General features: G+C 52.7%; 1 protein-coding gene across 1 annotated transcript in view; it reads left to right on the top strand.

The window, feature by feature from the left end:
- Positions 1-10,115: 10,115 nt before the first annotated feature.
- The window catches only part of OSBPL5 (oxysterol binding protein like 5), a 112,838-nt gene continuing 98,003 nt past the window's right edge, over positions 10,116-24,950 (top strand). The window contains exon 1 of the mRNA XM_036763453.1: positions 10,116-10,287. The gene's annotated coding sequence lies outside the window, so the exon portion shown is untranslated. The remainder of the gene's footprint in view (positions 10,288-24,950) is intronic.

The following is a 24,950-nucleotide window of genomic DNA, read 5'->3' on the forward strand; positions in this document are numbered from 1 at the left end:
GTCAGCCAGACCTGAAGCTCAGCATTGTCCTCAGCTCCTCCCACTTCTACCTTCACAACATCTCTCCAATCTAACTTCTGCTCTCTACTGCTCAGCTTCCTCTTGGGTTCTGGCCCTGTCACCTAACAACAACCATGACTATGATGATTATCGCCTCTCACCCAGATTATTTCAACAGCCTCCTAATTGCATCCCTGCCTCCACTCTCCCCACTCAACTTTATCTTACACACTGTACATGGCTGCCCATGATTTTCCTAACCTGCAGGTCTGACCATGTCTTTCTGCTTCTCAACCTACTTAGGGGCTCCTTTTGCTCCTAAGATCAAAGAAACTCCTCTGTTCAGCTTTTAGAGCCCCCACAACCCAGCCCTGCCTTTGCTTCCAGCCTCATTGGCCATGCTTCCTTCCTCCTCCAGCCTGGGATCCAGCCAAACCAGCCTCCTCTCTCTTCCTCACAGCCACCCCACCACCTCTCACCTGCATCCTGACCATCACTCCCCGCACCTGGAAGGAATGCACACTTTCCTCACCTCTGCCTCATCCAGGCCATCTTCCCTTAAGATGCTGCTCAAACTTCCCCTGCCACCCAGTGAGGCAGAAGGGGGCCCCATAAGGCACAGAGCCCTGGGTCCAGAGGCAGGAAGACCTCAGTTCAAATCTGCCCTCAGACATTTGCTAGCTGAGTTACCCTGGGCAAGTCCCTTCACCTGTCTACCTCAGTTTCCTTACATGTAAAGGGGGGTGATGGCACCTACCTCTCAGGGATATTATGAGGATCAAATGAGATATTTGTAAAATGCTTAGCACAGTACCTGCACACAGTAGGTTCTTAATGAATGTATTTTCTTCCTTCTTTCCTCTCTCCCCAACTACTTTGTATACCTTTATATTCTCCTCAAATATTCTGTACATATTTGTATATCCACTTGTCTTCCCCATTAGAATGTAAACTTCTTGAGGGCAGAGAGGGCCTCTTTGGGCACTTATCTCTGTATCCCCAGTGCCTGGAATAAAGTAGGCACTTTAAAAATGTTTGTTGATTGATTGTTGCTAAGGATGGTGCTTATCGGATGCCTGTTTCCTCCACTGGTGCCAATCATGCCTTCTCCTATGGAATTCTTAGCCCATGTCTTTTCATAAGCCCTGCATGCAGGACCCAGACAATAAGCACTGGACTTCCTGCTGGGTCTCTCAATGGATCTGTTGTCTACCCCCCGCCCCGGGACCACCCCTGCCCGGGACCCCCCCACCTGTCCCTTGACCTGCTCCTACCAGGATCAGCACCTCCCCTTTTCTGACCATACATGTCCTCTGCAACACTTTGCATTGTTTTTCTCCAGCATTAATCATCATTAATATGCTGTCCTAATAGGTGCTGGGGTGCGGGGGGGGGGGCGGATTAGCTCATGTCTGATTCACCCACAGCTCTGGTTCTTCTGAGACTAGTGTTCCCCCATCAGCAGCTGTACAGTGAGCACCAGAAAAATCACGATGCTAAAAAGGCAGGCTTCAGCAGTGGGCAGTGAATTGTACAATTTCTCAGAAGCAGTCCATTCTGCCCATGTCCAGCTTAATTCCATATTGGTCAAGAAATCAACTTCCCAAGTACAAAATGAGAGAGACTGGAGACGTTTTAGTGGGCTACGATTATCTAAGACTCTTAGCCATAAAACAGGCGCCAATCTGCATTGGTGAAGGAAGTCTCTTCACTGGGATTTCCCAGTACCCGTGAAGTCACAGGGCTAGTCCAAAAATAAAAAATAAAATAAAAGCTCCAGATGAGTCAATCATGTGATACTGAAGCCAAGAAAGCAAATGCAATCCAGAGCGGCAGGGCATCCCAAGACGAAGCATATGACAGCCCTGTTGTCCTCTGCCCTGGTCAGGAGACAACTGGAGAATGAGTTCAGTGATGAGCACTATATGGTAAGAACACCCAGAAGAGAAGGGCAGCCAGGACTGGGCAGTGAGCTGACCCTGTACTCAGTAGGCCAGTGACAGACTCGGTCTGTCATCCAAAAAGCAGCATAGTGAAGTTTGGGGACTCTCATCACCAGTTGGCTGCCTTGGATAACCACCCTCAGCCACCATCTCCAGAATTTTAGAGGAGCTGCTGTCTGTACAGTGAATGGGAGAGAGTATGCATGTAAGGAAATCACATACCTTTTATGGTGTAGAAGTTACTAAGGTAGTTTCCCTTCTGGAGCTACTTCCCCAACACCTACTTACATTGGAAGTCCAGGTCCCCAGTGAACAACTTAATATTACTCTTAGAACTCGAATAATAATCTTGAGGGGGCAGCTAGGTGGCACAGTAGATGGAGCCCTGGACCTCATCTTCTTGAGTTCAAATCTGGCCTCAGACAAGCTGTGTGACCCCAGGCAAGTCATTTCAACCTGTTCATCCCAGGAGTTCATCTGTTAAAAAAAAGAGAGCCGGAGAAGGAAATGGCAAACCACTCCAGTATCTTTGCCAAGAAAACCCCAAATGAAGTCTTGAAAAGTCAGACACAACCGGACAGCAACAACAATAACCTCGAGGTCCGAGTTCTAGTGCTATTGTTCACGAGCCCCCACTGGTGTGCTTCCTCTTAACAATGAGCTTTCTAGCAAAGATATTTATGAAAAGAGTTTAGCAAGAACAGTGGTTATAAAAACATCCCTCCAAAAAATTGGGGGGCATACTTGCCCACAAATACGTGTAGCATCCAAGGGGAAAATGACCCAAAACTTAAAATACAAAAGTTGTGAGGCATCTTTACAAAGAACACATGTGACAAAAGGATAAATCCCATCTTCAGTTACTGAAAGTCCTAGTCTCCGTTCATCAAGTCCTCATGAAGCTTTTATTAGATGAATCTCTTTGTTGAGCTGTGAGGGTTAGTGCTTTTAAAGAGTCCATGGCCCACATGTCTCTCTGCTATGATGGCTCATGCCCCCTAAAGCTACCCTTCTTTAGGTGATGTTACTCCTGGCTGGAAGAGAAGCCTCCTGCTGGTCCCCTATCTCCAGTGACGTGGTGGGGAATTGAGAGATTCCCTCACTGGGGCTTGACTCCAGCTCTTTAAACTAGAACACTTCCAACACTAGACTGGTTTGCCACTTGATTTGCTGCTACTTTTGTACCTCAGCCCAGAGGTATATCACTTAACTAGTCACATGGTGTTTTGTGTGTGGGGCTGTGTGCCTTCATCCCACAGTCAAAGGACAATGAACCTTCCAAAGGACTTAGTTTATACTTCTGAGTAGTTGATCCAACAGCGGTGTCCATGCCTTCTGTGATTATGTTCATTTATTTTAAAAGAAAACAGAAATAGAAGAGTAGAATGTAAACCCACCCAAAATGGCAGTGATGGGCCTTTCCACTAACCCCGCACCCAGCCACTTTCAGAACCCAATTTTTTACGTATGACCCAGGCAAAGAGCCTTTTCACTCCTGATGGAAGTGGCAAAGTGGAAGCATTGGGGATGTGGCCATGTCAAGGTGGGATGGAATGTCCCAGTGAAATCTTTGGAGGAGTAGAGAGAGACATCTTTGGCCTGATGGGGTTGAGTCAGTCACAAGTTTCCCTGGCTGATGCCAAGGGGCAAAGTGACCCAGCATAGAGGACCAAGGTCATCCCCAAGAGGTCCCACTCACTTCCTCTCCATTTTTCCCTTCCTCCTCTTTCCCTCCTCCTCTCCTTTCTTTTCCTCCTCCTTCCAAGAGCATGAGACAGTGAACTATGGGGAAGGACTCATCATTTAGAGGCAATCCCTCCCTTCTTGGCAAGTTCCCCTTCTTGCTCACCTTTTAAAAAGAAGCAATGTGTGGGTGGACTTTCCCATAAAGAGAAATGGCTGGGCCCTATGCTAAGATAATCCTCTCCAAAGAGGGAACAGAAAATCTCTGAAGATAGGGGTTGGAAGTGAGCCCAGAGGCATCTGGCCCAAACCTGTAGTTGACTAAAACTCCCCTCTACCACAATTGGTCATCCAGCCTCCTCTTGAAGATCTCCAGGGAAGGGGCAGCCTACTCTACTCTGGGACAGTTTCCATTGTTAGGAGGTTTTCTTGACACTAAAAATTAATCTACTTCTCCAGGATTTCCACCCATGTTTCTAATTCTCTTCTCTGGAGCCAAGCAGAACAAAGCTAATCCATCTTTCATATGACCCTCAAATACTTCTTCATGAGCTCTTTAGATTTTGAGTTGGAAGGGTTATTAGAGATCACCAAGTATGGTAACTTCATTTCACAGAAGTGGAAGCTGAGGTCCACCTAAGTTAAATAACTTTTCCAAGGTCATACTTATAGTAGGTAACAAAGGTGGTAGTTACATCCAGCTTTTTCCATTGCGTGTCTTCCCAACATCGACTGTATCCCCCCAGTCTGAGTCTTCTCCTCTCCAGAACAAGCATACCCAGACGCAGCTGCCATTGCGAGGACAGCTTGGGCTCCAGCTTTCTCATCACTTCCCAGACCTGGAAGCTCTTCAGCCCATCGACATTTTTCCCCACATGTGGAGAGCTGTACGTTGATCTCTATTCAGTTTCATCCTGTGAAATCTGGCACACAATTCTACGCTGTTGACATCTTTTAAGAGGCTTTAACTCTTGCTCTCGGGGTTGTATCATCTGCCAGTTTGATGACACCTTCCATGGAGTCACAGAAGTGAAGGAGAAAAGGGGGACTGGTCCATGGCCAAGCTGATCCTGTAACCACGATGGTTCTACCTCCTGCCAGGAACAACTCTGGGTCTGGCCATTCAATGAGTTGCTAATCTGCATGATTATATTATAACCTGTGTTAAACCACCTCTCTCTGTCTTCTACACTGATAGCAGGTGAAGCCAGGACAGTCCAAAAGATAAGTCATGGGGGACATCTCAGCTCTTCCTGACTCACTGCCCTTGGGACACGGTCCAAGTCACTGAACATCTTGGCCTGAATTTCCCCCTCTGTGCAAGTCAGTTCAATTCAAGCAGCATTTCTTCAGGCTGTGCTTCTGACATGAAGACCAAAGTGATAGGCAATAGCTCTCACCTCCCCAGGGCGCTGCCTGGAAAGAGCTTGGCAAAGCCCAAAGCCCCACGTCCGCACGAACCATGATTAGCAATGGAGCAGGTGTCTGGGGGGGGGGTGAATTTGTTAGAGGTTAATGATGAGGCCTGTATGCAGGTGCTTGTCAATCCTGTCACACTTCACTGAAGATGACTGAGACCTGCGGGATGATGGATCGGGGCCAACTATCATAGCTCAAAGCTGAACCCCAGCCTCTATAAAGATCTTCCGGGGTGTCAGAGAGGTCCTCTGAGGGTCAGGGGCCTGAAGTCCATTGATTAGCATGCCCTCCCAGCCCTATCCCAGAAACCATCCCCACTCTGCCCCCACCTTCAACCCAGAAGTGCTGGTGTGACAAAGGGATCTGCTAGGTGGCTCAGGGGACCTGAAGTCAGAAAGACCTGAGTTCAAATCTAGCCTCAGATACTTCCTAGCTGTGTGACCCTGAGCAAGTCAGCTTAGCCTCTATTTGCCTCAGTTCCTCCTCTATAAAATGGGGATAAAACAGCACCTACTTCTCAGGGTTCTTGTGAGGACTAGATGTAATAATTGTAAAGCATTTCCCACAATGCCTGGCACACAGTAAGTGCCATGAGAAAGTTATTCTTCTTGTTAACCCCTGTTGCTGAGACCTCAGCAAAGGCCCAAACAAAGAATTGCTCCTTGTAACCTCAGAGATCACCAGGCTGATTCAGCCTGACCACACCCTTTATTCCATGTGCATGTGCATCCCAAGAGGTTGTCCCCTGGAGTATGACGTGGTGGAGAGAGCCTTGGCCTGGAGTGTGAGGGCCTGGCTTCCATTTCTGTCTCCGGTACAAACCACAATTCCCTGGGCCTCATCGTCTTCATCACTGGGCAGGGGTCTAGGTCCAGGATCCAAGGCTGCCCATTCCACTGGGGGCAGCTCCAATCATAAGGAAGTTTTCCCTGATGTGAAGAAGAAGAAAAAACCCATCTGTTCCTCTCAGCCCCTCCCTACCCCAGCCCAGCCCCATTCCAGGTTCTTCCCTCCGGTACCAAGCAGAACCAGGTCAAAGCCCTCCTTTGGCTTATCATCCACTACCAGCCTTCCTTCTCCAGACTCAGCCTCCTCACTTCCCAGCACAGGAGCTCAGACTTGCTCAGGTGTTCCCACTGTCCTCCAAAATTACTTTGCATTTTGCATTTGGTTTGTAAATAGTCTATATTTGCTTTCTATGTTTTTCCTCTTTTTTTGAGGGGGGGAAGGCAGGGCAATTGGGGTTGAGTGACTTGCCCAAGGTCACACAGCTAGTGTGTCAAGTATCTGAGGTCAAATTTGAACTGAGGTCTTCCTGACTCCAGGGCCGGTGCTCCACTCACTGCACCACCTAGACCCATGTATATGTGCTTCCTTATCTATGTGTTTATTGCTTTCTTTTATTCCCTGTAAGCTTCTGGATGGCAGGGTGGCCCCGTCTTGTTTTTTGGTTTCTGTAGCCTGACATTGAGCCTGGCACATGATAAACACTTAATAAACATTTGCTGAATTGGATTGAATTGAGCTCATGAAATTTGGGGCTGTCATCATGCACAGCTACCACATTCAATTCAGTCATTTCCTTTCAGAGGACAACCCTCAGTCCCAGAGAGGGGAGCACACTTGCCAAGGCACTGTAGTCAGGTCCTAGTGCAGGCTCCTATTCCAGGTTCTAGGCCTCCACTTGGAGCCCTCCTCCCCACATCAATGCTTGGTGGGGCCCAGCCATGTTAAGGCATAGTGTCTTCATGCCCAGTGATCCTTTCTTGGAAACACCTGGCACTCAGCAAGTCTGGAAAACTAGTGAGAGTTTCACCAGGAGCTCTCCCACCCTGTCCTCTGGCTCTAAGCTGCCGTTTCCCTGGAAGAGATAGAGCCCAGAGTTTCCCACCTTCCCCTCTCTTTCTTTGGAAATGTTCCTCCCTTTCTGTGCCCCAGGAGGCCTGGGGCTTTGGGGAATACTCAGCCCTGTTTGTCTCCCTCGGTTCCCCAGAGTTGTCCCAGCAACCCTGCACTTAATGAGCCCTTTTTTTGAAACACAAAATGATCCAGCAAGCTTGGGCTGGGATTCAGAGTTGCTGGGGAGCCCTGCACCCACAGCCCAGTGTGGCCTGCCTCCTTGGTGGAACAACAGCCTGCTCCCAGCTATGGCTCTGAGCATTTTGTCGGACCAGTTCTGCATAAGAAGGCGTCGAAAGGTGACAACTGAACTAGAGAATGTTGTTAGGGAGGGAAGGTCCTGGGAGGGCATCCAGTCTAGCCCCTTCTACAGATCAGCACCAACACAGATAAGGAAGCTAAAGCTCAGACAGCGAGGGGAGGGGGGAGTCTTGCAGCTCCATGATCCAGGCCAATGATCATTCAGGCAGAGGGTGGCTCCTCTTCACTGGCAGTGAGCCTTCCTGATAATCCTTTCTCTGCCCCTGTGCTCACAGCTTTCTGTGAAGAGAGAGAGTAAACATCCCTGTGAAGAGATTCCTTGGGAAGAAAAAGTGAGAGTTGGATGAGGGGTGGAATGGGAATCTGGCTGAAAGAAGAGACAGAAGACTTCAGTCCTGACTAACCATGGGGCATTGGGCAGGCCACTAGGCCTTCTGACTCTGCTTCCCCAGCTGATGAATAAGCAAAGCTGATCCTGCCTTCTTTGCCTACTTGCCAAGGTTACCTGAACCATGGGGTGTACCTTCAAGGGGAGGCAATTCAAACATCTGTTTCCTAGAGCTATTCTATGTAGGTCTGTCCAGAATGGGAGGGGCTCATCCCCTTGGAGGTCGGGGTGCTATAGAAGGGACACCTGTTTAGGCAGGGGTTGGACTCGATGGCCTCTGAGGTTCCTTTGGACTCTAAGATTCAGGGATTCTTTTTAAAAATTGCTGCTTCTGGCCATGTTTTGTGATGACCCTACAATCTTGGCTTCACCACTTGGGGGTGTGGGGGAGAAGCTTCACAAAATGACCCAGTCCCATCCACTAACACACCTGATGGATTGGCTGGAGTGGTTTGAACTTGTCAGGATCCTCTGCTAGGGAATGCTTAACAGCAGATTGGGCTGCTGTCCAGCAGGAGCAGCCCAGCAGTGGCAGGGGTGCCTGAGCCCCGTCTGAGGAGAATTGCAGGGGTCTCTCATCTTCAAGGAGGGAAATAAAACAGGGAGCAGGGTTGGCCTGAATGCTGCAGGCCCAGTAGGAGATGGGCAAAATTGATGACATCTCCTTTTACTGGAGTGATGATGAGACAGGACCCTTGGCAAAGAGCAATCAGAGGCAAGGCAGGTTTGCCTTTGGTTACTGGAAGGGCAGGGAGCATCAGTAGCTAAATTGGTCTCAGTGGAGGGCTGAGAAATGGGCTGTTAATCCACACACATAAACGCACAAAGAAATTGGAGACACAGCAAGGAACTCTCTCTCCCTTAGTGGAAGAGAAGGCCAAAAGGCACAAATGGAGGGGCTACAGAGAAAAGGACATCCGGGAGACATACACATGTGTGTTGCATGTATGTGTGTGTATGTGGGTTGGGGAGAATCATTACCAAAACTTCATTCTAGAGACAGGGTTATAAATCCAAGTTGGGGACCAGGGCTCATTGTTTGGCAAAGCCCAGACAGTCTCTAAGGAAGCAGGCTTTTTCTTGAGGGGAGCTGGAGAATTCCTCAGCACAGGCTTGGGCTAAAGGCTCCCTGAATAAGGTTAGGATTTTGGAACCTGTCATGTTCCTTTGCCACTTTGCCCTTGTAAAAGGGAAGGAAAATGAGAACGAGGTGGCTAAGAAGGTGGTGTCTGAGAACCCGGGATGAAAAGCACGGACAAGGTCCTTACAAAGACCGGTGAAGAGGCGATTGGCCTCCACTGGTTAAGAAATCTAACCAAGAGAGCTTTAAACTGAAAGGGATGAATGAGGGAGAAAATAAATTTGCCTCTGCAAGGGGCTACTTTATTTAAATAGAAAAGTACGGGCTTAAAAAAAGTGGCAGGCTGTATAATATTGTAAACTCCACGAGTGAAATCCGAGGACCAGATATGAAGTAGCACAGTGGAGAGCACCTGGGTAAAAATCAACCAAGTCAGGGCCAGACTCGATGTTCTCATTAGACTAGAAAGAAAGCCAGAGGCCGGCCCAAGCTGGACAGAGCGACAGGGGAGAGTCAGGGGTTCAGGTCTAAGGCAGAGAGGTCCTGCTCATCACACGTGCAGACGACTTACGGGGAAGAGGTAGATAACGTGAAGAATTCCGTCGGGAATCTTGACAGACCAGAACATTTGGGACGAGTCTGAGAAAATGAAATGGAATAGGGATACATAGAAAATCTTAAGCTCGCGTCAAAAACAAAACAAAACTTCCCAAGTAACGTCTGAAAACGATCTGGAAGATTAAGTGGACCCGAGGATCAAAGGGAGTCCGCCAGCTTGATGCATAGCCAGATCCCCCACAGTGCATCAAGCGCCCACTACGCGTTAGGCGCTGTTCTGGGTGCTGGAGGCACAGACAAGCCTGCGCCGGGCCCTGCACCCAGGGAGTGGGCTAGCTAGGGGGACGGATTGGACTGGGTGTTGGGGGCACTGTGCTGTCCGCAAGTGGCCAGGCTGCCCCGGGAGGTCACGGGCTCCCCCGCACCGGAGAACTGCAGGCCACAAAAGCTCCGAGGCCAGGGTCAAGGCAAGCTGGGTGCTGGTTCAGGTAAAGGGCCTTGAGCAAATGTCTTTGCAGCTAACTCGAAGAGTCTAAAGCGAGAGGACAGAGACAGAGACGGAGAGACAGAGAGGGAGGGAGAGAGGTGAAAAGAGGAGAGACAGCAGACGTTGGAGGGGGGGCAGGCCGAGCAGGGGACGGACCCGCCTTCCGCCCCGCCTGCTGTGGCGTCACTCTGCCCCACCCCCACCCCGGGGCCCGCCCCGCCTGTGCCCCTCCTCGCACTGGAAACTGGGTCACACAAGCCTGACCGCTCCGCCCTGGGAAATCCGGGCCAGGTTTTGGCGGCGCCGCTGCCCCCGCCCCCGCCCCGCCCCGCGCCGCGCCGCCCCTCCCCCTCCCCTCCCTCTCCTCCACCTCTCCCCCCTCCCTCTCGCTAACGTGGTTGGATAAGTCTTCTGGTATTTCCTGCAGCAGGCGCGCTCCGACAGCCAGCTGGGCAGCGTCGGGGCCGGCCGCAGCCCCAGCTTGGGTCCCAGCCCCGGCCTCAGCCCGCACGGCCCCCGATCGTCCGGACCCTGGCCCCTGGCCCCCGGGCCCGGCTCTGCCCCAAGGGTAAGGAGGCTGCGGCGGCGGGGGGCGGGGGGCAGGGGGCCTTCCCTGGGGTGGGGGGGTGGCTGGAGAGGAGGGGATCTGGGCCAGCCAGGCCGGGGACCCTCGCCGGACCCTTCATCGCCGCCCATCGGGGAGAGAGACAGGGCTCCGGGGGACCCCACCCCACCCCGAGGAGCTGGAGGAAGTGGGGCGGGGCAGCCCGGGTCCGAGAAAGGAGCTGTAGACCTCGCGCCGGGGGACCCCCCCCCAGCCCCCAAACACACCAGGAGCCCCAGTCTCCGTCCGGGATCTGCGGGGCTGGACCCCACTGGACGTGGGGGGGTCTGCCTGCGTTTGGCCTTCGCAGCGCCCGTGTGGCGGGCAGCCGTGGCTGCCCGTGGCGGGGGTGGGTGGGTGGCCCGCGGCGCTTGTCTGGCCTTGGCACGTTCGTCTCCGTAGCCCGATGCATCTGTTCAGCTGGGTCTCTGCAGGTCTGCTTTCTCTCCCTTTAAAATCTAAATCCAGGGGCGCCCCCCTCCCCGCATTCGTGTGCTTTCAGGAGGGAAGAGGCTGGGCCCTTGAAACCTCAGCCACCTGGCTTGGGGACAGACAAGGGGTGGGGGGTTGGGGGGCCCAGGCTAAGGAAGGGCGGGAGCCAGTTACGGTGCCCTGAGAAAGGGAAAAGTGGAGGTCTCTCATCCCTGCGGTGGCACACCCAAGGCTGGGCCCCTTGCGGGAAGGGGCTCTCCGGAGAGGGCTAGCCTTGCCCGTCTGTGCCCTCCCCAGCACTCTCTCTGTGTGATCCCAAGGAGTGTCTGTCCTGCCACCCCTGCCCTTGTCTGTACTAAGCAAGAGCGACAGAGACTGAGCCCCTGAAAACCTATGAGATCCCTGCCCCAAAGTGGAGAGCAGGACTACACTAAATGACCGCTGAGGTGTCTCCAGTTCCCTTTCTGGAGTCCTGGGCTGCCTTTGGGCACAAACAGAACTCCAGGGGCATCCCTGCACCAGTTGCCTAGGATCAAAAACCCAGCCCTTTGTTGGGCTGTGAACAAGAAAGGGAGTCATTCTATGAGTGGAAAAATGGAGGGGGGGGGAGGGCTGTTTCCTTCCACCCACTCCCCCACATTCTTGTGTTTCCCTGAATCTGATAGGGTTTTCAGAAGACCAGGCTCTATGAAGGATGGCCCCCAGTTCTGTGCCTGTTAGCTTCCAGCAGCTTTGGGGGCCCCCTTGTCATCCCCTGGTTCCCCTATGGCTCTACAGCTCCCATTGTCTGCCTAGGACTGCATGGGACAGACAGCGTGCGTGTGTGTGTTCATGCCCATGTGTGCACTCCTAGCACGGAGAATGGTGGTCCAGGTGCTTGGGTTTGGTTTCCTTTTGCCTTGCTGAGCCAGCGCTGGTGTGGATGTGTGCCCTCTGCCAGCTGAGAGAGATGGGGCTGGGGATGTTTCATCCTGGGCTTCCATGTTTCTCCAGCACAATGTGAACAGAATGAGAGATAGGGTCTGACTTATCTCCAAACAGTTTGCAATTCAGTTTAACAAAGCATTTCTTAAGTGTGGGTTCTGGGCATGGCCCTGGTCTAGACAACAAAGAGAGACCAGCTCAGAGGGTAGGGAGCCCCCACCTCCTTCCCCTTGGACGCCCACTTTGGGGCTCAGCCCTCACATGGGTTGCTTTGGTGAAACCACCCTGAGTGACTGGCTCACCTTGGGAGCACCGCTCTGCATGCCTAATGAAATACTGCTTGTCTGGGCCCCAAATCCCCTCCTCTCCTCCTCGGTTGTAATTCCCCCCTGCTGCAGAGGTTTAGTATCAGTTTCTCTCCTGAAATGTGGGCATCCCAGATGCTTACTAAGCTGCTTTGATATTCATCTGACCTGATGCCCGGTTTGGTAGGGGTCCATCATGCTGAAAGCCTCTCCTTCCAAGAGTGCCCTGGGCTTTGCTCAGGGTGGTTAGTGAGGGAGCGGAGCCAAGACCTGTTTTAGGAAGTTTTCTTCTTGCATAGCTTGGCAGAGAGTTAGAAAGACCTGATAACAAATCCACGCCAGACGTTTGCTGGCTATGTGACTGAGCCTCAGTGTTCTCCTCTCTCAATTGGGAATGCTAATGACAACACCTACCTCAAAGGGCAGTTGTAAAGACCCAAAGAGGTCGTGGGTGGAAAGGGCTCCACAAACCTTAAAGTGCTGTTTTACACACCTGTTGTATACCAGACCCCATGCTAGGCTCTGGGAAATGAAAGAGTCCTTTGCCTCAGAATGCTTATGTTCTAATGGGAAAAGGGGTGGCTCATTACCCGTTCTCAGGTAAACAGAGGTATCTATACAACAGAGATATAAACAGACAATCTGTAAACAGGGAATATACAAAGTGATTTAGGGGACTAAACGGTCCCATGGCCCCTTAAAGGGCCTCTTGAATGAGGCCCAGAAGAGTCTGGGGGAGATGCCCACCCATGAGGGGAGGTCATGGGTAATCCAGGGGGCACTAAGATGGATCAGAGGATCAGGTAGAAAGGGCTGGGACCATACACCTCAGATGGAACCTCTGCCTCCTGGACAGGAGGGAGGGGGCGTGGCTGAGGCTGGAGCACTGTCTAAAGTTAGGTTGGGGCCTGAAACCCCATCAGTCACCTGCCATTGCCAGCAGCAGAGATGTACAAGGAGAGTCTTGGGGATGGAGTGTGCAGAAGCAGAGCTTGGGGAGTCCCAGGGGCCTCCAGAACAATGGCAGCCCTGGAAGGGAGCTGGCAGGGCCCTTGGAGAACAGAGACCAGCCTTCCCTTCTACAGAGCTGGGAACTGAGGCCCAGAGAAGGAAGGGACCCATCTGCCTGGAATCAGACAGTAAAGTGAGTCAGCCTGCTTACCAGGTAGGGGCTTGTTGTCTCGTCCCTGGGCTGTTTTTAATGGAAGGACCTTGGGCCACCGTGACAAGCATGCTTCAGTCATTGTCCCCCTGTCCTTCGAGGCTATCCCAGAGGCACTCAGGACTTTCCACCCCATTTTCCCACATGATTTACCGAGCCATGCCCATCCCCCTCCTCCAGACTGGATGTCTGCTGGGCTGCACTGGGCCCATGACCTTGACCAGAGGCAGAGCCTGTTCTGAAAGATTTATAACTTGGAAGGAGAACTTCCCTCCAGGCCCTAGGGCTCCCTTAGGTCACAAACCCCCATGAAGCCCATCCTAGGCACAGACCTCTTCTCCTGGTTGGGGAGCCTGGCACAAAAACCTCCCTGGCCTCTGCCGTCAGGGAGTTCCCCCCCTACCCTGGGGAGGGAAGGAAGGACCCAGCAGGAGTCCAGCCAGCCTCCTCTTGGGGAAACAGGTTAAGTCTTATGGGAGCATGTGTTTCTGTGGGCAAGGGGTCTCCTTCCCTTAAGCAGCGGGTCCAAGGCCCTGGTAAATGGAATAGCCATGTTAATAGCTGGCATTGGTTGAGCCCTTTGAGGTTTGCTAAAGGTTTTCTGTCCAGAATCCTCTTGTGCAGACCTAATAGCAAGCCCTGCAGAGCAGGCGAGGTTATGGCCTCCATTTTACGGATGGGACACTGAGTCTGGGAGGTTAGCTAAGAGGTCTCTCCTGAGAGAGCTGAAGGGTGGTAGAGGGGAGGAGAGTGGGCTGCTGAGACATGAAAACCTGGGTTCAGATCCTGTTCTTTACTGGGCCCTGGGTTAAGTCACAATCTCTCAGCACCCCGGGCAACTCTCTGAGCTTCAGAGAGGGCACCCACTTGCTGTGGTGGAGGAAGTTCAGTCTCCTGGAGTGTTCCCTGGGTCAGCGACATTGAGGCCCAAACCCTAAGCCCATGCCTCGAGTCCTCAGCCTGGCATTGGGGGGAGCTCTGCCAGGTGAGGCAGGATGAGCTGCCGAGTCCCAGCACACGGGGTCCTGCCCTCTGCAGCTCCCAGTCTAGTACAGAAGTCAGCTACTCAGGGAAGGATATCACTGTAGGGCAGCGTTAGGGAAAACCAGAGTGGCCTGGACTAAGGAGCCAATGGGATGAGAGTTGGGGAAATTGAGAAGTGCCCGGGGCCTTCTTCTGGAAAATGGTGATGATAAAGACTGGGACCATTCCTCCCAGGACCTGCCCAAACCGCTAAAGAAATGGGCATCTGTGTCTTGTTTGGGGCAGACTGGCTGCCAGGACAGGGCCTGGGAAGAAAGGCCAAAAAGGAAGGATTGTGAGAGCTGGAAAAGGAGGAGATGGGTGAGCCCTTGGGGGCCTCGAGGACCGTGCATGCAGAGGAAGTGATCACAAGAGGATGTCCCTGGGGTCAGATCTTTCTCCTTGGTGCAGACCTGTTCCCTTTACACAGCATCCCCTCGAGCCATTCCCCAGAACACACCCCTGCCCCAGCCCTCCAGGCTCCCTCAAGGTTGGGCTTCCTTCACTGGGTCACTCCCCACTGGCAGGTAGGACCCACCCCTCACTCCCCAGTTCTTGTCTGCTCCGTGCTCCCTGCTGGTCCTGCCAGCAGAATCGTGATCCGTGGCCCCCAGACAGCCGGCACTTTCACGTATGCCAAGTGCAGCACACAGATTGTTTCACTGAGAACAGCAGCTTCTCAGGAACAGAAAATGGTTCATTTCTCCCTCTGTGGCCAGTCGGGCTCTGCATCAGCTGAACAAGTTGGAGCAAACATTTATTAAGCACTCTCTGGATGCTGGCCGCAGCTGTGGTTCCCAGCTATACTCTGCAAAGGGCCAGCCCAGGGGTGGGGAACCTGTGGCCAGGATGCCACTTGTGGCCTTCTCGTTCCTCAAATGCGGCCCTTTGAACTCCACAGAACAAATCCCCTTCCTAAAAGGATTTGATCTGTAAAAGTTGGACTCCGTCAAAAGGCCACACCCAAGGACCTAGAGGGCCGCAGCTGCCCCACCGCTGGGCTAGCCTAAGACTAAGCTGTAAAAAACGATGTTGTTCCGTCATGTCCAACTCTCAATGGCCCCATTTGGGGTTTTCTTGGCAGAGACACAGGAGTGGTTTGCCATTTCCCTCTCCATCTCATTTTACAAATGAGGAAACTGAGGCAAGCAGGGTGAGGCGACTTGGCCAGGGTCCCCAGCTAATGTGAATAATGGTGGTGATGTCGATAGCCGCCATGTCTATATGTGTCCGGCACAGCGCTAAGAGCTTTACAATCATCTTTGGTCCTCACAACCACCTTGGATCATTAGGATACAGACAAAGCAGAGAGGAAGTGACTGGCCCAGGGCCTCAGAGCTAGTAAAGTGTCTAAAGCTGAATTTGAACTCGGGTCTTGCTGACTCTAGGGCCAGTGCTTCCTCTGCTGCACTGGCTCCCCAGTTTAAAATCAAAGAAATATCTTTCCTCTAAGCCATCCTGGTCTGCCCTGGCAAGAAGAAGGAAGCAGATGGCCTATGGGCTCTTCCCCCGTCCTCCTTCACATGTACAATGTATAGGAAGGAGGACAGTGAAGTCATCCAGGGAGAGTTTCTCACACTTGCTCCCACCCACCGGAAGAGACGCCTCCAGGATCAGGGCTGGTCATACATAACAGAGTAGGAGGGAGCCAGTGTGGCAAGCGTCAAAAATATCTCCCCTGGATTTTAAAAATTCACAGATATTTGTAAGTATCTCTAGCATTTGCGGCTGTGAGATGCAGTGCCAGCCTTCACAGCTCACTTCGACCTGGACAAACCATCTCAGCAAAGTAAGCCAGTGTGGGAGACAGAGCACAAGAGAGTAAGGGATGGCAGGAGCCCCCCAGCCCCTCATTTTACTGCTGGGGAAGGGAAGGTTATTTCACAGACTTGCTAAGTCTTGGGGCTGGAAGAAATCTCATCCAACCTCTGCCTGAAAAAGAATCCCCCTGCCCCCATCAATATCTTTGACAAATGGCCCTGCCAGCTCCCACCTGAAGACTCCATCCTCCCTCCACCCCCACCTGGGAGGAAACCCAGCAATACTCCAGCATCCCGTTCCATGTTTGGACAGTTCTGTCCCCCACTGCAGATGGTCCTGCCCAGAGCACCTTGGCTGGAGGGGCCAATCAGAACCAGACTGAACTCTGTGCCACACGACATCCCTTTAAACCCTTGAATGCCATGATCACAATGTTCCAAGTCTTCAATTGTCCAGACTGATGGGGCATCATCACCTGGAGGTCCTTCCCCATCCCAGTGACCTTTGGATACTCCAGCTCATCCTCAGGGTCCATCCTAAACCTTGGCACCCAAAACAGAACACAGTCATCCAGGTGGGATCTAACCAAGAGAGAACATCACCTGCTTATCCCTAATCTTCCAGCCCCTCTTAATTCAGCCCCAGCTCCTGACACCTTAGGGCTACCCCATCACAGGGCTGACCCAGCCTAACATATCATCCACCACATTCAAGGACACCCAGTGACTTCATGACTGACCAAGCCCAGGGCTGTCGATGCATTCCTTCAGGGCCAAACGGTTCTTGAGAAATCACATCACATGCCTGCAACTGACTGCTGAAGTTCCATTCCTTTGGGGTTAAGGCACCGACCCCCACCCCCAAGCTCCCAGTAAGGGCAAACATATCAAAGCTCTAAAACCATACTGGGTATCAGATGCTAAGCAGCTAGTGGGCACAAATCAGAGAGATCTGAGTTCAAATGTGACCTCAGACAGTTACTAGCTAGCTGTGTGACCCTGGGCAAGTCACTTCACTGCTGTTGCCTCAATGTCCTCAACTGTATAATGGGGCACCTCCCTCCCAGAGTTGTGAGGATCAATAAGATATTTGCAAAGCACTTGCCTAGCACACAGTAGGCACTTAATAAATGCTTATTTCCTTCCTTTATCAATTGGATTCAAAGCCCCCGCAACCCTCGAGCTCTGACCCTAGGCCCTCTGCTTCCGGGCTGTAGTATGAGGACACAGCCAGCCAAATTCCAAGTTCTCAGTGCCGATGGTCAGCTGGACTTGTGGGGCCCCTTATGGAACTGTCCACCCTCTTTCTGACTCTGCTAAACAAACCCTGTGGCTTTGGCTCCAGTGTGCGCCTTAAGGCCAAGGCATGACTCACCCTACCCTGGGCGGGGACGGAGGCAGGGCCAAAGATGGCCAGTTTTAGTGGCTGCTGGAGCTGATGCTTCTGGTGGGGGAGGGGCTGCTGGCTTTTCTCTCAGGTGCCCTCTTGGTAGGGATGGAGAACTCCAGAAAAGCTTTGGTCTGCAGCCTCCTCAGAAAGCTGCTGGTTTTTGTCCTTCCTTCTCAAAGAGGACCGTGACATCAGGGAGGTGAAGAAGGGTGAGGAGGTGGGCAGGATTTACATGTTATCAAAGGAGAGTCTGCCAGTCTGCCAGAATATCTTGCAGATATTCTGAACCACAGACCTGACCTCTGGTCCATGACAGACTCACCTGTCCACTCACACCCAGTGAGTGTATTCATTCCGGCCAGCCTTGTGCAGAGTGCAGGATAGGGCCTCAACCCCTGGCAGTCCCATGGGAGGTGGCATCCAAAGCTGGACAACCACAGCCCTTGAGAAGGTCCATAGAACTTGGAATTCCTGAGAAAGGAATCCCTTCCCCAGGGAGCTAGGACCCAGAGGAGCCTTGTGATGGGCCCTTCTGCCCATCTGCCACATCTGTGGATGTGGCTAGAGGGGAGCAGGCTGGCCTCAGGGCCTGGGGCTAACACCTCCATTCATGGAGGGCTTCCCATTTACCTGTGGGTGTGGGGCACACAAGGAAAGGGGACAGGAAGAGGGCAAGGTTGGGGAGGGGCATAGCAGAGTTGTTTCGTCTCCTCCTTGACCTTTTATTTATTACAAATTATTGCTTGGTCTCGAGGGGAAGGAGGAGGGAGCCTCGAGTCTCTGCCATAGTGGAAACAGGGATCTGGAGATGTGGCTCTGCCCCTTACTGTCTGGATGACTGGTTCAGTGACTTCTCCGTGGGCCTCAGTTTCCCCTTCTGAAATACAAGGGGCCTACACTAGGCACCAAGGTGCTTCTCCACCCTGAATGATCCCTGAGTGTGAGTTAGAAGGCTCCTCCACAGGAATTCCTTCCATGATGTCCCAACAAATGGTCAGCTCAGCCCTGACTTGTAGCAATAGCCTCTTGCTCCCTCACCCTCACCCTGGCCAAGATAGTGACCCTGGCCTAGGACAGGGACTGGTCACCTGAGCCAAAGTGGGCTTCACCTATAGGCCTGGGCCTAGGCGGGAGACATGGCACCAACCATGGACTTGACTGGCCAAGGACCAGCAGCTCTGGAGGCTTAGGCCCACAGGAAGGCCTCATGCAGTCAGATAGATGGGACTTGGGACACCCAGTAAGTGGCGTTCCAAGACTCAGCCTGGCACGTAGTAGGTACATAATCAGTGTTTATTGGATTATTGCCTGAGTTCTCTTAAAGGCTCGCTGATTTTCAGTGAGGGGTTTAGGGCAGAAGGCCCACCCAAAGGGTAAGGCAAATACTACAGAAGCCAGAGACAGGGACTCTTGAGTCAGGATGCCACATGGGGATTCCGGGCAGGCTGGAGAGTGAGCTGGGCCTGGGGATGAGAAGCAGGGGGAGTGACTCAGTCTCACCAGAATAAACCCCAGCAACGCTCCGCCCTTCCCCATGGCTGTGGGAAGCAGCCCTCCTCCCTGGCCTGTTCCCCAACCCCTCCCCCGCCCCCACCACCACCCAGCCCTTTCCGCTGTCAGTTTTTCCAAAGACAGCTCAAGAGATTCCCAGGGCTCTCTTCTGATTGGGGAGCCCCCCGCCCCCGTCCCTGTGCCAACCCGAGCCTCCCCTTCTGCCCCGTTCCTGGGTCACTCAGGTTTAGAACTGTCCTGGGGCTGAGCCAGCTCAGAGGGTGAGGGTCTCTGGTGAGCTGCGCTTTTCCAGCCCAAGAAAGACGCATCCAGCCCGCCTGTCAGTCATCCAATCAGCACCGCCCTGGCTTCCAGAAGGGGCGTGTCCATCAAAGGACAAACCCCTCCCCTCCAGGCTTAGTCTTCCAGGATAGGAATAGAAGTCTCCTGAGGGCAAGGATTGACTCACTCTGGGTCTGTATCCTCAGGGCTTAGTACTGCGCCTGACACTTTCATCTGCGACTTTCGCTCACTCCCTCTTTCCGTGAGTACATCCGTAAGGCTGCTTCGTACTGGGGAGAGCAGGAAATCCGGAATCTGACCCCAAGGTTCTGGGGTTGGCTGGGCCCTGATGATTGTGATAATGGCACCTGGCTGAATCTGGGGGCATATCCAGGAGTCTTCACAGAGGGACAAACTGTGTAAGAGCCTTCGTCATTGGCTGGTGTGATGGTCTTATCAGCCCTTGGGCTGATTCCCTGGGAATCCAAACTCCTTAAAGGCCACCATTGGAAGCCCTCCCGCCACTCTCTGGCTCCAGCCTTATCACCCATTACTCCCCTGTCCCACTAGACTGGCCTGGCCACTGTCAAAGTTGTAAGGGCCCTTAGGATGGAAAACATGGGACTGTTGGACCTGAGAATAGTGAGGGTTGGAGCTGAGAGAGAGCCTTGGAACAGCCTTAGAACAGGGCATGTCAGAGCTGGGAAGGGTCTTGTCTTCTCTCGCCAGCTAAGTCACAAACCGAGAGCAAGAGCAGATGTTTCCACCCTTGGAGGGTCTGTTGCTCTCACAGGAGGTCTTGGTCTGCTTGTCTCCAGGGGAAGCACGAGATCTCAAGCCAGAAGTTCTAGACTCAGGTCCCAGCTCTGAGATCTTGGCTTCTAGAATCCAAAAAGCCAACGGGATCTCAGAGGTCAGCCTGCAGATGAGGGAAGATGACTGGCCAAGGGTCACACTCATGGTGAGGGGCAAAACCGCTGTTAAACCCAGGTCCCCGGGGCCACCTTATTGTCTCTGGGCCTCAGCCTTCCCATCTGTAAAATGAATGGCTTGTTTCAGATGATTCACGTTTGCATTTCATTCAATCCTATTCAAAGTGTCTACTAAGCTCCTACTGTGTGCCAGATACTGGGTATGCAAAGTCTGTGACCTTGGTGCAGATAAGTAAATATGAATCGATTGGAAGTAGGAGAGAACATCCGATTCTCCAAGCAGGTCACAAGTGGCCTCACTTTAGAGGGTGAAGAGGATTCTGATCACTGGAGGCCTGTGCAAATACCTAGTGGCTGGAAATGAGACATGGCATCATTCAGCTGGGCAGGAATCTAAAGGAGGGGGAGTCACATGGCCTGGAGCCTCCCTGGCACCAGTAGAACTTCTGGGACAAGGGAACCAAAGAACGCAAAGCTTCGGGGCCGCCTGCAGCCCTGGGGAGCCTGAGCATGGAGGAGGGGCTAGCTAGGCTCCTCCAAACCCTTGTTTTACAGGTGAGATGACTGACAGACAGGGAAGCTCAATGGGTAGTGTGCTCCTCCTTTTCTCTTCTAGAAAATGAGGGGATGGGATGGGGGGCAGGCACAATAACCTAGAAAAAACAATGAAATGTACTGCCTTCTGGCTGGGGTGGGGGGGGTCAGGGGTACTGAATACTGCATACATAGCATGAGCAAGGGCTTTCTTTGTTACAAGGAAGGTTTCAGTTGCGTATGGGGTGTACTGTCCCTAGGAGTGGATGTGGCAGACAGAGATCTAGAAAGGATCAATAAAGTCTTTGATAATGATAAGAACTATAACGGAGGGAATCGGACCAGACGATGCCTACAGCCCTCCCCCCTCTGCCATTTAATGATCCCAACCCAGCCTCATGCCTGGGCACCACAGGATAGCTGTGGGAAACCAGGAATAGAAACACTGATTTCTTAATTCCCCAGTCACATCCCCATGGGCCAAGAGATTAGATGCCCCAGGTCTCTTTTCCCTCTCCTCCTCTGTCCCCACTGTCTTATTTCTCCCTTCCTACCATCTCTCCTCTCTCTCCTCCCACAGTTTTCCTGAATTCCACTGAACCTGCCCTTCCCTCTGATAACAGACCCCTTGGATTTCACCCGTTGTCGTCAAAGCTTAATGCCTTGGAGGGCCCTTCTGCAAAAGGAGACCGCCTGAATGATGAGTCCAAACTGCTCAAAAGTCTTTGTAATGTCAAGAAAATCACTTTCCGAAGCCTGCCTTGGCCATATGGGAAGTAATCCTTTTGGGTTTGTGCCATTGACCTCATGCAACTGTCAGAGACACACTGGGCTGGTTCTCTTCACTGGCACATAGTAGGTGCTTAAGAAACACTCTTTGAATATGAGAGAGAGAGAGAGAAGCAGGACAAATACAACTCAGCCCCACACTGTTTTTCCTTTCCCTTTCCCCCTCCCATCCTCCCATCCCACTCTGTTTCTCATCTCTCCTCCATCCCCAGGGAGATCAGAAAGGTCAGTACGGCTGAACGCTAAGATCCTGCCGCCTGTTCTGGGCAGGTGAACTTTCAGGTTGGTGCAAAGAAAGGTCAGCAAAGGTGAGAGGAGCTGCCGCCTCCTGCAGGAAAACAGCTGCGCTTCTGAGCATCGGGCAAACCTTAATTCACTCTCTTCCTTCTCATCATCTTTACTCTTAAAGAGAAGTTCTGTCCGTGGTAAGAGGGTGGGCAGTGTAGGCGGGAGCCTAATCTAGTCACGGAGCTGGGGAGGCTTGAGGGGAGGGCGTAGCAACCCAGGGCTCTATCCGTGCACCTGAGCTGGGGGAGTGCTGCGTATGAACCCAGCGATCATTAACAAACACCCGCATTCTAATAAGGAAGAGGGGGAAAAAGGACGGTGGAGACCACCGTGGACTTGTGTGGGCACTAGGATTTTCTTTTCCAAGTATGCTAAATTCCCTCCAAGAGCTCGAAGTGCCCTATTCTCACATCACCTTTTGCTCTCTTTTTTAACGTTTCTCTGATACCTCCATCTTTCTCTCCTTTTCTCCCCCTTTGTCGGCTCTCACTCACCATGCCCCCCTGAAGTCCTCCCTTGTAACTAAGAAGGATGGGCCGATAAAGTACCCCCGACGTGGACCGAGTCTGAAAGGGTGAGTCATCTCCTGCCCCTCTGCCAGGAGGAGCGGGCAGGCTTGTGCGCTGTAGGCTCAGGTCACGACCATGTACTGAGAAGGTGTTCTCCCCTCCCTGAGTTTATGGGAGACGGACAGTCATTTTATGAGAACCCAAAGGGTCCTCAGAGGCCCGCTGCTCCACTCTCCTCATTTGCAAGAGGAGGGCACTGAAACCCGGAGGGGGAAGGTCATTCGACCACGGTCACACAGCAGCAAGCTCCTCTGACTTCAGACCCAGCCCCTTTCCCACTGTGCCACAATCTGTGTTATTGATGGGACCCCAGATCCACTGGAGTTTGGAGAGGAAGCCTGGATTTGGGGGAGTCAATGGAGGCTTAGCCTGTCTGTATTTGGAATCAAGGCCAGCCTTGTCTGGGAAGGAAGGAAGGAAGGAAGGAAGGAAGGAAGGAAGGCTGCCAGCTCCCTGGCCATCCTCAGGGAGGATGGGTGGGCTGCTGCTGCTGGGAGCCAGAAGTCCCCGGGGCTGGGCAGGGAGCCACTTGGGTAGGTTTTCTTTGTCAATTGACTGACTGACTGATTAGAATCAGATTGTAGTGAGGCCTGCAGCTCAGAGTGTGGCTGTCCTTCTATAGGTCATGGGGACGGCTCCCAGCCCTTGAAAACTTCCTAAGTCGGGCCAGGGATTATTTGTCCATGAGTCTGGACAAGGCCCAAATGGCTTTCGTACGAACTCCTCAGGTGGGAAAGGCAGGCACAGTAGATGGACGCTCCCTTTAACAGATGAGGCAGCCATTTTTCAGAGGTCCAGCCACTCTCAAGGACAGGTTGAAGTCAAGGCCTTCTTCCCCAAGTCAACCTTCTGCCTCTTCACAGCCCTAGTTTTGAGGGCCTAGGGTGATGAGCAGCCTGGGTCTGCTGCATACAAAGAGGAGGTTGTTTGTGCTCTCTTGGGCGGCTTTTGTCTTTGGATTTTCAAGCCCTGCCTGGTCCCACACCTGGCCCAGGAAGGAGGGTCTGGAGAAGGGCTTCAGTGCATCTGGGTAATGACCGTTCCGGTGAAAGCTGCTAGCATTGCTGGAGGGTTTGAAGATTTACCAGCCTCTCGAGAGGCAAGGTGAATTCTCTCATTCACCTTTTGACATCCACCTTGGGAGATACCTCCTTCAAACATTTTCTGCATTTTTCAGGTTAGGAAGCTGGTCTCAGAGAATGGAAGTGACCAGGACTACATCCCAAAGCCAGAAAGGGACAGGCTTCTCCCCGCCCCCACTCCTCTCCCGACTTCTCTCCCTCCCTCCTTGGGAGTGTGTTTGCAACCGCTCCTCCTGGTGGCCCGAGCCAGGCTTCCCAAGTAGGGAGAAGGGCACTGGGGAGGCGCAGGGAGGGGCCAGGCCAGCTGGTCCTCTGCCAGGCTCATGTTTACGAGACTGGCTGTACTTGTTTCTGTCTTGGATTCACTGATGTCTCCATCCCAGGGACTCCCCCAGAGCTTGCTCACACTTCCAGCAAGGGGCCCCATCATCACTAGGAGCCTTGGAGCAGAGGCCCCCATCATGAGGGGATATGACCTAAAAGGGACTTGTGGTCCAGGATGGGGTCAGCTGGGGCGACCTCTAGTACCCCTGCAAGCTTTGAGACCTTGGGCTTCTGGCTCGGCAGGGAGACGTTAGAAGCCCTCCCTCAGGGCTCCTTCTCAGGCTGTCCTATCTATTAGGTGCTTATGATGTACCAGGTACTCTGCCAAGCACTGGGAATCCAGAGAAAGGGGGAAAAGTCTCTGCCCTTCTGGAGCACACAATCTAACGCACCAGCTATGTACAAACCAGGTCTATTCAGAGTAAAGTGGGGATAATCAATAGGAGAAAGCAGTAGCATGGGGGAGGAGGGAAGAAAGGCTTCCTGCAGAAGGCTGAGTTTTATCTGAGACTTGAGGTGGGGGGCACTGAAGAGGGAGGGTATTCCAGGTAGGAGGCCCAGCCAGCACAAAGGTGTGGTGTTGGGAGAATTACGTGGGAAGGAATCATTGAGAAGCCTGATTCCACAGAATACATGGAGGGGAGAAATGGGAAGGAAGACTGGAAAAGGACAAAGGGAGGGCAGATTAGAAAGGGCTTTAAAAGTCAACAGAGGATCTTAGATTCTATCCTGGAGGTCATAGGGAGCCACTGTAGTTTATGGAGGGAAGGAGAAGTGATCTAGTCAGACTTGAAGCTAGAAAGATCACTTAGGCAGCTGAATAGAGAGAGAATTGAGGTGGGAAGATAGGAAGAAGGTGGTCTTTCCTCACCTCTGTGTCAGGGTCACTCAGTCCTTGGGTGACTAAGAAGGGGCAGAGCTAAGGAGTCTGGGATGTCCTTGGCCTGCGCCCTGCCCCTTCACGGACAGTTAGTCAGCCTGGCTTGTTGACCAGCCCAGTGCATTCCACTCTGCTTGCCTCTGGCTGTGGCCCTTGGGGCTGAGCTGGGGACTTATTCCTGTCTCTTCGATTTTCTGTTATTGACTCCCACCCTGTCTTAGAATGTGCTTACGGGCCTCCTAAAGTCTGGTTGCTGCTCTTCTTCTCTGTTCACAAATGAGTCAGGGGATGGCGAGCCCCAGGGAGGAGCTGGCTTGTTGAGGATGAAGCTGAGGCCCAAGCAAGTGAAGGGAGTGACTCATGGCTAGGACGTGTGGGAGCAGGAACTTGAACCCAGGGCCTCAGACTGTCCCCAGGAGTCTGCAGTCTCTTCCCAACTTCGTGTCCCCAGGGCAGGTAA

The sequence above is a fragment of the Trichosurus vulpecula genome, chromosome 6 (assembly GCF_011100635.1).
Source record: "Trichosurus vulpecula isolate mTriVul1 chromosome 6, mTriVul1.pri, whole genome shotgun sequence".
NCBI lineage: Eukaryota > Metazoa > Chordata > Mammalia > Diprotodontia > Phalangeridae > Trichosurus > Trichosurus vulpecula.